Source organism: Bufo gargarizans, chromosome 3 (assembly GCF_014858855.1).
Source record: "Bufo gargarizans isolate SCDJY-AF-19 chromosome 3, ASM1485885v1, whole genome shotgun sequence".
NCBI classification, from domain to species: Eukaryota; Metazoa; Chordata; class Amphibia; order Anura; family Bufonidae; genus Bufo; species Bufo gargarizans.
Genome location: NC_058082.1, coordinates 294,489,617 through 294,503,504, shown reverse-complemented (window position 1 = coordinate 294,503,504; position 13,888 = coordinate 294,489,617). Strand labels below are relative to the sequence as shown.

Below are 13,888 nucleotides of genomic sequence, written 5' to 3'. Positions count from 1 at the left end.
GATCGGATCCGTTCTGAACGGATCCGATCATATTAATGCAGACGGAGGCTCCGTTCAGTACGGATCCGTCTGCATTAATAACTTAGAAAAATTTCTAAGTGCGCAAGTAGCCTGAGCGGATCCGTTCAGACTTTTAATGTAAAGTCAATGGGGGACGGATCCGCTTGAAGATTGAGCCATATGGTGTCATCTTCAAGCGGATCCGTTCCCATTGACTTACATTGTAAGTCTGAACGGATCCGCTCGCCTCCGCACGGCCAGGCGGATAGCTGAACGCTGCAAGCAGCGTTCAGCTGTCCGCCTGGCCGTGCGGGGGCGAGCGGAGCGGAGGCTGAACGCCGCCAGACTGATGCAGTCTGAGCAGATCCGCTCCATTCAGACTGCATCAGGGCTGGACGGAGGCGTTCGGGTCCGCTCGTGAGCTCCTCCAAACGGAGCTCACGAGCGGACCGACGAACGCAAGTGTGAAAGTAGCCTTTAGTGTGTAAATCAGGTGCTTTTACACGCTAAACATATACAGTACAGACCAAAAGTTTGAACACACCTTCTCATTCAAAGAGTTTTCTTTATTTTCATGACTATGAAAATTGTAGATTCACACTGAAGGCATCAAATTTATGAATTAACACATGTGGAATTATATACATAACAAAAAAGTGTGAAACAACTGAAAATATGTCATATTCTAGGTTCTTCAAAGTAGCCACCTTTTGCTTTGATTACTGCTTTGCACACTCTTGGCATTCTCTTGATGAGCTTCAAGAGGTAGTCACCTGAAATGGTTTTCACTTCACAGTGCCCTGTCAGGTTTAATAAGTGGGATTTCTTGCCTTATAAATGGGGTTGGGACCATCAGTTGCGTTGTGGAGAAGTCAGGTGGATACACAGGTGGATTTGTGGAGAAGTCAGGTGGATTTGTATTATGGCAAGAAAAAAGCAGTTAAGTAAAGAAAAACGAGTGGCCATCATTACTTTAAGAAATGAAGGTCAGTCAGTCCGAAAAATTGGGAAAACTTTGAAAGTGTCCCCAAGTGCAGTCACAAAAACCATCAAGCGCTACAAAGAAACTGGCTCACATGCGGACCGCCCCAGGACGGAAGACCAAGAGTCACCTCTGCTGCAGAGGATAAGTTCATCCGAGTCACCAGCCTCAGAAATCGCAGGTTAACAGCAGCTAAGATTAGAGACCAGGTCAATGCCACACAGAGTTCTAGCAGCCTACACATCTCTACAACAACTGTTAAGAGGAGACTGTGTGAATCAGGCCTTCATGGTAGAATATCTGCAAGGAAACCACTGCTAAGGACAGGCAACAAGCAGAAGAGACTTGTTTGGGCTAAAGAATGGACATTAGACCAGTGGAAATCTGTGCTTTGGTCTGATGAGTCCAAATTTGAGATCTTTGGTTCCAACCACTGTGTCTTTGTGCGACGCAGAAAAGGTGAACGGATGGACTCTACATGCCTGGTTCCCACCGTGAAGCATGGAGGAGGAGGCGTGATGGTGTGGGGGTGCTTTGCTGGTGACACTGTTGGGGAGTTATTCAAAATTGGAGGCATACTGAACCAGCATGGCTACCACAACATCTTGCAGCGGCATGCTATTCCATCCCGTTTGCGTTTAGTTGGACCATCATTTATTTTTCAACAGGACAATGACCCCAAACACACCTCCAGGCTGTGTAAGGGCTATTTGACCATGAAGGAGAGTGATGGGGTGCTGCGCCCAATGACCTGGCCTCCACAGTCACCGGACCTGAACCCAATCGAGATGGTTTGGGGTGAGCTGGATCGCAGAGTTAAGGCAAAAGGGCCAACAAGTGCTAAGCATCTCTGGGAACTCCTTCAAGACTGTTGGAAGACCATTTCAGGTGACTACCTCTTGAAGCTCATCAAGAGAATGCCAAGAGTGTGCAAAGCAGTAATCAAAGCAAAAGGTGGCTACTTTCAAGAAGCTAGAATCTGACATATTTTCAGTTGTTTCACACTTTTTTGTTATGTATATAATTCCACATGTGTTAATTCATAGTTTTGATGCCTTCAGTGTGAATCTACAATTTTCATAGTCATGAAAATAAAGAAAACTCTTTGAATGAGATGGTGTGTCCAAACTTTTGGTCTGTACTGTATATATATATATATATATATATATATATATATATTGCAAACATTTCTCATTTTTATTGCATGTATTAACACTATGCACATGCATATATGCATGAGCAAGGTTTGGATTTTTATTCTGGGAGTGATTCATCTCATTTGCATAATTGAGCACAGGTTGATTCAATTGTTTGTCACATGTTTTTCACCATATATATATATTTCTCACCTGGTTTTGTAATTTTGCTTGAGAAAGATTCACACTGAGCTAAAACGTTGCCTTGTCACATGGGTGAATAAAGTCTTGAATATTTATCACCTTTAAAAAAAATAAAAAATAACAAAAATGTGTTAATTTTTCCCGGTGGATAACGAAAAAAGCTGCAAGCAGCTCACCCACCGAAGTAGAGATGAAATAGGTGCACACCCCTCTGGCTCACCCACAGCCCGTATAGATATCAAAATTAAAGTAACGTGTAGGGGGGCACGCAGATATCCGGGCCACATGGACCATCAGCCATATATCAGGTAAAAAATATATATTTAATGTAATATAAACATAAAAAGCGCCACACAATAAAATAAAAACACTAAAAATAAAACTACCAATAAATACGAATCAGCAGCAATATTCCAGCAGCAATGAAATCAGCAGCAGTGCAAATGATCTATGAGCAGCAATGTTGATAGCAATAGATCAGTAGCAATCCTATTTGCAACAGGATTATGAGCAGCACAGAAGAACCAGCAGTGGCTAAGATGAAATGTCCACCTTTGTTGCAACCGTGCTCATCTGCTCTTATAATGAATAAAGTTCTTCATCACATATGTCTCTATCCAATATTTTCATCCAGAGATGTTCTCTCTATTATTTATTGCGCAATTACACATAGAGTATCAATGTGTGTGAATGTACTTTACCACTCCACACCGTATGCGGCTTCTCCGGGTTACCTCTTCCTCTTTGACCTGCTAGGACCTACGCAGCGTCCCACGTGATCCAGCTGTCCTCTCGTGGCGTCCCACGTGACGGCAGCAGGAAGAAGGGCGTGTTTTCTAGGTCCTAAAACTCCTCCGCTCCGCTGTATCGGAAGTATAATAGTTTGATCGATAGTTCAAAATTCGGATAATTCTTAATCACCCCTATATTCGAGCCGTATAAGTGGAGTTTAAATTTGTTTGCTGTCCTTTTTACAAAACGTGTTTCAGGCCCAACAGAATGCCCCTTCCTCAGTGGTAGGCAGCAAATGTGATAATGTTCTTTTTATAGGATCAGTGTTCTTTCCCCACAGGTGATTCGGAGAATGGATGATCCTCAAAATCTGGATTTGCGATCCAACTGCTGGCCTTCTGCTCACAATATCGACCTTATTTATTTCTGTCTTTCACTTATATATCATTTGTATTGCTCCTTTTTCATTTTACATACAGTATCATGATTATATGCGTTAGTCAGAAAGACTAATGTAACACCCCTCTTTTTATCTTTTTTTTTTAATGTCTGTTTTATTTTATTGAAGTAGTAATGGTAAACAATTACATATTAGCATTTTCTATCATTGTTCACTTAATACAGGAGTCATGAGCAAATAAGGAAGCTTTTGAACAATAGCATATTTAAACATTGAAAATAGGGAGTAACTATGCCAAAGACAGTATTAGCGTCACGGTATGTACCCAGGTACACAGATAGCAAAGTTATATATTCCGTTAGCCATAAACAACTCCCTCTTGAAAAAGAAGAAAGGGAAAAATTAAATAAGTAAATGACAGGGGTATCAACACTGGACACATAGGGGGAGGAAATCAGGGCTAGGTACCATCATCTCTACGAACTTGGCTCAAGGAAGTCGTCCCATAATTGCCAAGTTTTGTTAAACTTATCTATCTTGTTAGACATACTAGCTGACAAATATTAAATTTTTCTGACCTCAACGATATTTGTAAAAAGGTCAAGTTGGGTAGGCGGATTAGTTTTCTTCCAAAAACTCGCTATAAGGCGCCTAGCTGCTGTCAAAATGTGTAAAGTTAGGAGCAGAAAATGCTTCAATGGCATCGCTGGCATGTTTAATAAAACTGTTTTTATTAAGTTTTCAAATATTTAAAGAATAAACATACAAACAAAGGCAGTGTCGCACTGCTACCATTGGTATCCATTCTTACAAGTGCAAAGTAATTTACCAGTTGTAGTGTCCATGAACATACAGAGGCTGACAAAAACCCAACTAAGCTGTCAGTATTAGCCGTCCGCCTCCGTGGGATACAATAGCCGCCATCCCCGAGAGAGCCTTAATATTATAGACTGATATGATCCCCAGTGGGCTCCCGGGGTAGATGCCCTGATATTGTCTCATTCCTATTGTACCCTGTAGTAGTGAATTAGAGAACGACACAGACAAATAAAGAAAAGACTAGAACAAAAACTGAGATGCTCGGGACTGTTTGGGCTCAATGTTCCCCCCCCCCAAACAGGATAGTAGAACCGGTTCTTCGCCAGCTGTCATCTGTTGCAGAAACCATGTGGTCCCCGAAAAGCATTCGTGTATGGCCTTACGGATATGTAACGGCAGTATATTAATAAAGCTTTCCCACACCTGAAAGAAATGTTCTACTTTTTTGTCTTTTTGGTGTGACGCCTCCACCCAGTCCATGCGCATGATATAAGATAGTTTCTCCAAGAATAATTTAAAAGGGGGAATTGTGGGCTGAAGCCAGACTTGCAAAATTGCCTTGGTGCCCGCCGCTGCCACAAAGTGTAGCAGTTTCCTACATCCCGGGGTGCAGTTGTATTTGTCCTTATCCACATAACCGAACAGCGCCCAAAGTGGGTCGCGTGGGGTAAAATTGGCCAAGTGTGCGTTAGTGAAGGTGATGACTCTGTCCCAGAACTTTCTTATCATTGGACAGTCCCATAGACAATGGTAAAGTCCAGCGTCCAAAGTCCCGCATTTAAAGCAATTGGTGGTGACATATATACCCATTCTAAACCCCCTTCTCGGAGTCAGATATGATCTATGACAGATTTGTAGGATCATCTCTGTGTATCTGGCATGTAGGAATTTTCTGTATGTGCAATCCAAGAGGAGGTCTTTGCTGTCCTATCCCATATCAGCCTCCACTCCACAGATGAAACAGAACGGTTAAGGATCATTTCCCATTTGGTCATATAGGAGTGTTTAATAGTTGAAGATGATAAAATAGAATATATCTCCGATATGAGACCTTTGGTTGTGTTTGATAGCTTACATAATTTCTCAAATGATGTGGGAGTAGAAATGCTTGAGGATTTAAATAGGGTGGAGAACAAATGCTGTATTTGTAGGTATTGATACCCAGAAGATTCTGGTAGTTGGAAGGATGACTGTAGCCTATCTAATGGCAATATTCAAAGGGTTCTATGGTCTATTATATATGCAAAATGAAATAGTTTATTGGAGAACCAGGACCTAAAAAAAGGGGTTTGCATACCCATCGGAAACAAGGGGTTAAATAAAAAAAGAAGTTATGGAAGATTTTTCAGGGGCTAGGGAGAAATGACGGTTACATTTTTGCCAAATGTGATATGTAGGAGACAATGGTCCTAACAGTTCCGGTACTAGTGTAGTTGATAGTGGAGACCATATAAGTTAGTTGGGATGAACAGAGGCTATCCATAGTTTTTCAATTTCCAACCACCTGGAGTAGGCATATAAGTTGGCCCAAGCTGGTAGTCTCCTAAGATGTGTGGCCCAGTAATATCTTGTGATATCTGGAGCCTCTAAACCCCCCTGTGTTTTAAGTGCTGTGAGAGTTGCGCACGCTATTCGAAGTCTCTTCCCATTCCATATGAATTTCAGCATACATGAATTTCAGCATAATTCCTTTCCAGGTACAGGGACTGGAAGGGTCTCAAACAAATATAGTAGTTTAGGCAAAATGGTCATCTTAACTGCCGCTATGCGACCTAATAAGGATATGGGAAGAGGCATCCATTTGTTCAAACGAACCCTACGTTTATGGAACGTGGTTGGGAAGTTTGTAAGCAGAATATCGTCTGCCAGCAAGGACAATTTAAACTCCACCCCATTAACCCTTACCCCATGAATGTCAAGATGGGCTCTAACAGCCGCTGCAAGGGGCTCGATACAGAGAACAAAAATTAATGGGGACAGCGGCTGAAGAGTGGGCGTGGGACATTTTTACTGTAGCCACAAGTTGGGCATATAACACTTGCAAGGCAGTAAGGAATGGACCAGCAATGCCAAAGGCCTCCAGGGCGGAGAACATGAATGGCCAATTTAAGCGATTAAATGCTTTTTTGGCGTCAAGACTAAGCAGTAAGGCTGTGTCATTTCGCTTGTTAACAATCTCTATTAAATCAATAGTTTGTCTTGTATTGTCTACTCCCTGTCGGTCTCTAACAAAGCTCACCTGATCTTTGTGTATTAAATAGGGAAGCCAGTTTGAGAGTCGGTTGGCTAGAGTTTTGGTGAATATTTGTAGATCTGAATTAAGGAGAGCAATAGGTCTATAATTAGCACACTCTAATGGATCTTTTCCAGGTTTTGGAATTACTGTTATATAGGCGTGTGAGCGTGAGGAAGGTACTGGGGAAGCCTGCAAGAAGGAGTTGTACAACAGTAACATAAGAGGTAATAAGATATCAGAGAAAGTCTTATCATATATATAGGGCAGACCGTCAGGTCCGGGGGACTTATTGTTGGTAAGCGGTTTCAACACCTCTTGCAATTCCTCCATTGTAATGTGAGCATTTAATGAGGAGAGAGCCTCGTCTGATAGCCTGGGGAAGTTGCATTGAGATAGGAAGGAGTCAAAAAGGCGCTGACGCTTCTCCTGATCAGACTGTGTCCGTTGCGGGATAGAGCAAAGTGATTTATAAAACTTTAAAAATAATTCTGAGATAGCTTCAGGCTCGTATACCAACCTGTTATGTTGGATTCTCGTAGCTGACGCGCTAGAAGGGTGTGAGGTTTATTGCCCCATGCATAAAATCTCTGTCGTGAGTATAGTAAAAACTTTTCAGTTTTTTGGCATGCTATTTCACGCAATCTAGCCCTAAGAATTACTATACGGCGGAGTAAATGTCGTGAACGACGCAACTCCAACTTATTTTCCAAATCCCTAAGTTGAGCAGTAAGGATAGCCTGTTGTTTGTTACGATCTTTTTTTAACCTGGAACCCAGGGCTATGCAATTACCCCTGAAAACCGCCTTGTGTGCCTCCCATAGCGTGGAAATCGAGGGGACAGAGGACTGATTAAGAGTGAAATATTCTACAAGACTATCTCGGTGTTCCTGCCTAAGCGGTAAACTATTTAGAAAGGTCTCCTTTAAACGCCAGTGACATATTTTCGTGTGATAACCCAGACTTCTAAGGGTAATAGTTATTGGAGCATGGTCCGACTATGTAATATGGCCTAAGTCAGCATTATCTAACATTCGAAGGATTGGGACATTAGTCAATGCGAGTATTATGTGAAAAAAAAGTGTGTATGATTTTGCAGAGGGATAGTTTACTCTCCAAAGATCATAAAACTCATATCATCGGATGAGACGCACGAAATTCTGCATTGTTCGCGTGAGGGTGGAGAATTATTTGGAGGCAGTCTGTCCATATGTTCAGAGAAGGAAATGTTGAAATCTCCCCCTACAATCATAGGGGCTGGGAGGTATTGGGACAATTTCAAAAACACTTTGTTTAAAAAGGGGATTTGGGACGAATTTGGTGAGTATAGATTACATAAAATAAGCGGGTGCCCATTAAGAGTAGCTTTGAGTATGACATACCTGCCCCCTATATCAGAAACACAAGATTCTACGTGTAATGGACATTTAGCGGCTAAAAGGATAGCTACACCCACAACTTTTTTCCATGACATTGCAGAATATACTCGGGGAAATTAACTCTGCGCAAATTTAAAGGTACCCTGCTGATCAAAATTTGTCTCCTGAAGGAAGACTACGTCTGCTTTTTGTGATCTGCATTCATTAAGAGCCAACTGACTTTTAGTGTTAGAATTAAGGCCTTTCACATTTAACGACATACACTTGATCATTATAAGTGAATGTGAGGAGAGATACTTGCTATGTTCAGGATTTTCAAGAGCATTCCCAGATCAAGTGTAACTTTTGCATTCCACAATAAAGACCAGATATACTCGTAATACCTAGGTATAAAAAATATAAAGGGAAGACACATAAAGGGAAGGGGAGAGAAACACAAAAGACTTCAAAACTAAAATCCGTAACCACAAAATTGTCATATCATTGGACAAAATTGCCCAGATAGGGATCAGTAAAATGCAATAAATATAATCAGCATCAGTTTAAAACCATCTCTCAATCCCAAGGAAGAAAAAGGATAGCGAGAGGGTCAAAATACTCACCTTGTATAGGGGTGTGACTGCGCCACGTGTGGAGAACAGCTGAGTAATAAAAGAAGTAATAGCATCGGTAGAGAAACCCACAAATATCTAAGAGAACCAAACATGGTTTCTGGAAAATGAGAATGCCGCAGAAGCAGAATTAGTAGCGGGATTAAGAACAGGAGACGTGCGTTATAAAGCACTGTGCAGTACATTACTCAAGGGGGTGTATCTTGAGACTCAAGGTTGGACGGGACATCCTGTGGGGGTGATAGTCTTCTTTTCTGTCTCACAGTCTGCCAAACTGGATCCAGAGCAGGATTCGGGTCTTGGATTTCCCAGTCTGCAATAGGAGGCACCTCAACATCTAAGGCTGAGCAAAAAGCTGGAAGGTCCGCATGCTGACGCAGGATGGATGTCCTGCCATTTTTTGTAGCCATCAGGGCGAATGAGAATCCCCACCTATATGGTATTTTCTTTTCTCTCAGGAGATTTAGTAGAGGTTGTAGCACTCTCCTTTTCTGGAGTGTCCACCAGGAGAGATCTTGATATAATTGGACGGTATTACCATGGAAATCGATAGACCGCATGGATCTGGCCTTGGCCATTATACTTTCTTTTAGCTGAAAATTATGCACACAGCAGATCACATCTCGCGGCTGTGCAGCAGAGGACTTGGGGTGCAGTGCTCTATGGGCCCGGTCTAGTTTAATAGTTTGCGGCGTCTGAGTTCCCAATATAGCGTTGAAGAGATTATATGTCCTGCAAGTTTTCATCCGCATCAGACTCAGGCAAGCCTCTAATGCGAACATTGTTTCTTCGCCCTCTATTATCCAAATCTTCCAGATGATGAGCGTTTTCTCTGATAATTTGAGACTGAGAGGTTATGATAGATTGTAGGTGGGCGACACTTCTGCATGTGTCGTCATGTTCTGTTTCTATGGAGTACATGCGACCAGACAACAGAGAGGATATTTCAGACTTGCAAGCACTTCTGCTATTAACACTTTGAAGTCTGCTTTGATGGGCAGGTGTTGCAGGGTCTGGTGGAGGAGTGCAGAGGTCTGTGTGGATGGCATGGATCCCTCTTCCCCTTCATCCATAGAATCTGATAAGTGATCCCAAGCAGCAGCGTCACTTTCAACTCCTGACCGTTGATGAGCCGGTTCAATAGGGTCACCAGGGGGCTCAGTCCATTCTCGGCGCCGTTGGGACGGTGTAGCTGCCTGTCTAGTTTGCTTAGGCGCTGTTTTTGGCGGCATAATGGCAGTTCGATCGACCACGTAATCTGGCCTTATCTGTGAGTAAATACCCGCGCCGAAAGGGATAGGGAGGTAAAGGTAATTCCCTGGGAGTGCTCACGTGTCTCACTCCATGGTGGGGAGGCCCTCTAGTGCTGTCGCAGGTCCGCACTCACCAAAGGCAGAAGATGGAAGCAGGCCGCACACTGTAAGTGCTCTCGCAGAAGGTCGGCGGAGATAAGCGCCAAGCGTGGAATTCTCCCTGCTGGGAGCCTGGGAGCTATTGAGGTGCTTGAGGTGTAGTTTCTTCCCCATTACCTGCACTAACGAAGCATACAAGTCTCCTTTATGAGTTCAGGTGGCGGTGCTCGGCTTTCACGCTGCCATTCCTGCAGACGCCCAGGCCACTCTTTTCATCTTTGTAATCCCATGCTCATTCTTTAATGTCAAATTCTTATCTATGTTCCCAGATCGCCATATGATCGAGTCAATTTTCCTTTATAGTCTAAATCTCACAAAATTCGATTGAAAGCGATAACACATTTATCTGGTCATTCTATACATCATACCTATAAAACTTGATTTAAAACTCTCTCATATTCACATTTCCAGAATCAACATACCTTTCCTTAATGACATTTTTGGACATTTGATCAAGGTCTGTATCTTTGTTCTTATGTTCAAGATTTTTTCTTATGGTAAAAAACACATTTGCCTTTTGGAATCCAGAATCAGACCCAGGAATTGTTGAAGCTGAAGAGGATTCGGTTTTGATTTTTCTTTGTTCAGGATCCAACCCAATTTCTCCAGGACCCGGATCACCTCTTGCACTGCTCTGCTGCAGGCCTTCTTGGACTCTGCTACAATTAAAAAGTCATCTAGATATGGGATAAAGAATATGTATTTTTCTTGAATGTAAGCAGACATTTCTTCCACTACTTTGGTGAAAATCCTGGGAGCCATTGATAACCCAAAGAAAAGGGCCTGGAATTGCATGTGGTTGATAACTCCTATCTCTACTGCTACCCGTAAATAACTTTTGATGCTCCTGATGTATAGGGACATAAAAATAAGCGTCTTTTAAGTCTAACACTGCCATGAAACACTCTAAAAATTTAAGATTACTTACCAGTAATCACTTTTCCATGAGCCCATGACAGCACCCTTGAGAGACTGCCTCCTTCCAGGACAGGAAACTTTCATGGAGAGCACTTAAGGAGGGATACCTCCCCCATACCACCAGTTAATTGCGAGAACTTGTCCTAAAACACATCCACTCTTATCCTCTTTTTTTTTTGTAAATATATATATATATATATATATATATATATATAATTTTTTTAATGTATATATTTTTTTACTTTTTTTGGGGGGGGGGGGGGGGGGGAATAATCCCAGGTGCTGTCATGGGCTCATGGAAGTGATTACCGTTAAGTAATCTTAATTTCTCTTACGCCCATGACAGCACCCTTGAGAGATGACTAGAACAGTAACTAGCTCAGGATGGGACCACTGCCTGCAGAACTTTTCTGCCAAAGGATAACTGCTCCAGAGTCTAAATCTAATCTGTAGTGGCGAAAGAAAGTACACAGAGACTTCCAGGTAGCAGCCCTACAAATTTGCTCTAGAGATGCATCAGCCCTCTCTGCCCAAGTAGTAGAAATGGATCTGCTAAAGAATAGGCTAAGATGACCCCTACTATCCATCCAGACAGTGTTCTAGAAAAAACTATCACCCCTGTTTTTACCAACAAAACTGTATAAAAAGCCTAGAGGATTTTCTCCATTGACTAGTGACCCTCAAATATTCTTTTGACGTCTAGACAGTGGAGCCTCCTCTCCTTCTCATTCTTTGGGTCCTGACACAAGGAAGGAAGAACAATGTCTTGGGTCCTATGAAACATAGTGACCACTTTAGGTAAAAAAAAAAAGAGGGATCTGGCTTAATAAGTACTCTGTCTTCCAGGATGTTAGTATAAGGAGGAACGTCATAATGGCTCTAAAGAATCTCCTTATCCATGGATGATTGGCAATAGGGTAATCAAAGTAGGCACTAAGGGCAGAACCTGCACCTTAAGAGTACTCCGTCTTAGGTTTTTATCCAGACCCCTTTGCAAAAAATCTAAAATTTTCAGCAAGACAGAAGAACTCAAGGGATCAACCGGGATTTTACAGAAGTTTAGGAAAGTCTTCCATATTCTGAGATAAATGGTAGAGGTTACTTCATTCCTGCATGATAAAAGGGTAGATACAACTTCTTTTGACAATCCCTTGCATTCTAAGTTTTCCCCTCAAATACCATGCTGCTAGATGAAGACTTCTCACTTCCGAATGAAGGATAGGGCCTTAAAATAACTGCTGAGAGGCAGATATATCTCCTGTTAGTCTGTTGAAGTGTTCTTTTTTAAATCAGATATTTTTTATTAAGGTTTTGTAAAAAAAAAATATATTATTACAATAACAACCCCTTTCACCCCCCCCTCCCACTTCCTCCCTCCCACCCCTTTTTCAGTCCTGCAACCAATTAAAGTCCAGAATCATCTCCGTGGTGTTCTTTGTAATACCATACATCATTAACATGCCCTCTTCTATATGTCTCATGTGACAACCAGTCTTCACTCCGTCATCAACAGACCTCATAATCACATCTCACCCATCAAACATGTAAATGGCATCCATACTTCCCAACAGGCAATGATTAATCTAGCATACAATATTATTGGTGCATTCTACCCATTATACTTTTCTGTTGAAGTGTTCTGACGGAACTGTTTCCAAGGGGACTATGTTTTCAGGTATCTGTCTCTGGTCCTATTGGTTAGGCTAGTGAGTTCCTCGAATTGGTAATTTGTAGTGGTTCTCCTGCAATCTCATACACGGGGAGAAACCCTGGGAGGAGTGCAGTATAAATTTGACGTCTTCATCTGTGAGACTGGTGTTCAGCTCTCTCTCCCAGGAGGTGACGAAAGCAGGTCTAACCGAAGTTTGTGGAGTGAGAAGCATAGAATAAAGCTTCCCTATTTTCCTAGATTCTGGTTGACCTGTGCATAGGATCTGTTCGAAGACAGTGTGTTGCCTGTTAAAAGAAGAAGCTTGTAGAAAGCCTTCTGCTACTCTTTGGAAGTGGGACATGTGAAGTAGATTTATATGGGAGAGGTGCAATGTTTCTTGCAGTTGTTCCCTTGAAGGTATTTTGTTTGACCTGAAGAGATCCATGATTGGAATGTCGTTAAGTTTCTCCCAAAAATCAGAGTATGGAGAGTCAAGAGTGGTAGTAGCTACAGGCAATAGGCTTGAAGGGATAAGTGGTGAGGGGAAGCGTGCAAGAGTTTGTTTTAGATAGAACCAGACTGCACATGCCCCTTTGAACAAGCGGGTCAAGGTCTGAGTTCCTGACGAGCCCTTCTGTAGGCATCCATAAGGGTCTTGTTAGTGATGTACCCATGGAGTAATGCGCTAAAATATCTAATTCCATGCACTTGTGTGGGTGAAGTAATTCCAACCATCTGTTCCGATGTAAAAAAATATAGAACGCTTCATGAATTTGCGTGTCATCCTTGTGCAGGGGCCATGCTAATCTTCTCTGTATCGTTCCAATTTTAGTATATGTGCTCCCGAAGAGAGCACAGATCATAAGGTTTTTTGATTTGGTTCCTCCCTGCATGTTTAAATAAGAAACAATTGTGGCGTTGTCTGAAAAGATTTTTATTCCTTTCCCTTGTATTTTGGGCAGGAATTATCTTAGTGCTACAAGGACTGTTCCCTCATATTCTGCGACTCCTGACTTTCTATTGAGCTCCATATCCCCTGACGGACCTCCCCCTGACAATAAGCGCCAGACCCTGATGGACTGGCATCCGTAGTGATGGATATCTGTTCCTGGGGATCCCAATGTAGTCCCTGGGATAGATTCTCGGGTGACTATCACCCGAGGGTTAAGTGGGGCATCTAATGGGGATAGTGATCCCTGCCATTCTTCCAGAATCTGCTACTGAAGAGACCTGGAATGAAAAAGGGCCCAATTGACCGCAGGTATTGTGGAGGTCATTCTGCCCAATACTGTCATCCCGTGTCTGATGATTTGATTTTTTGAGGTTACAAGGGACCACACGTCTTCTCTTATTCGTGATACTTTGGATTAGACCTAGAAACACACATCTTTGGGAAGGTATCAGATTTGAT

The 13,888-nt window shown here is 42.3% G+C and overlaps 1 non-coding gene across 1 annotated transcript; it reads right to left on the bottom strand.

Annotated features, from left to right (window-relative positions):
• Positions 1-13,226: 13,226 nt before the first annotated feature.
• On the bottom strand, positions 13,227-13,333 carry LOC122933505. The gene has a single exon (XR_006388460.1). It is a non-coding gene; the product is annotated as a U6 spliceosomal RNA (small nuclear RNA).
• Positions 13,334-13,888: the final 555 nt, after the last annotated feature.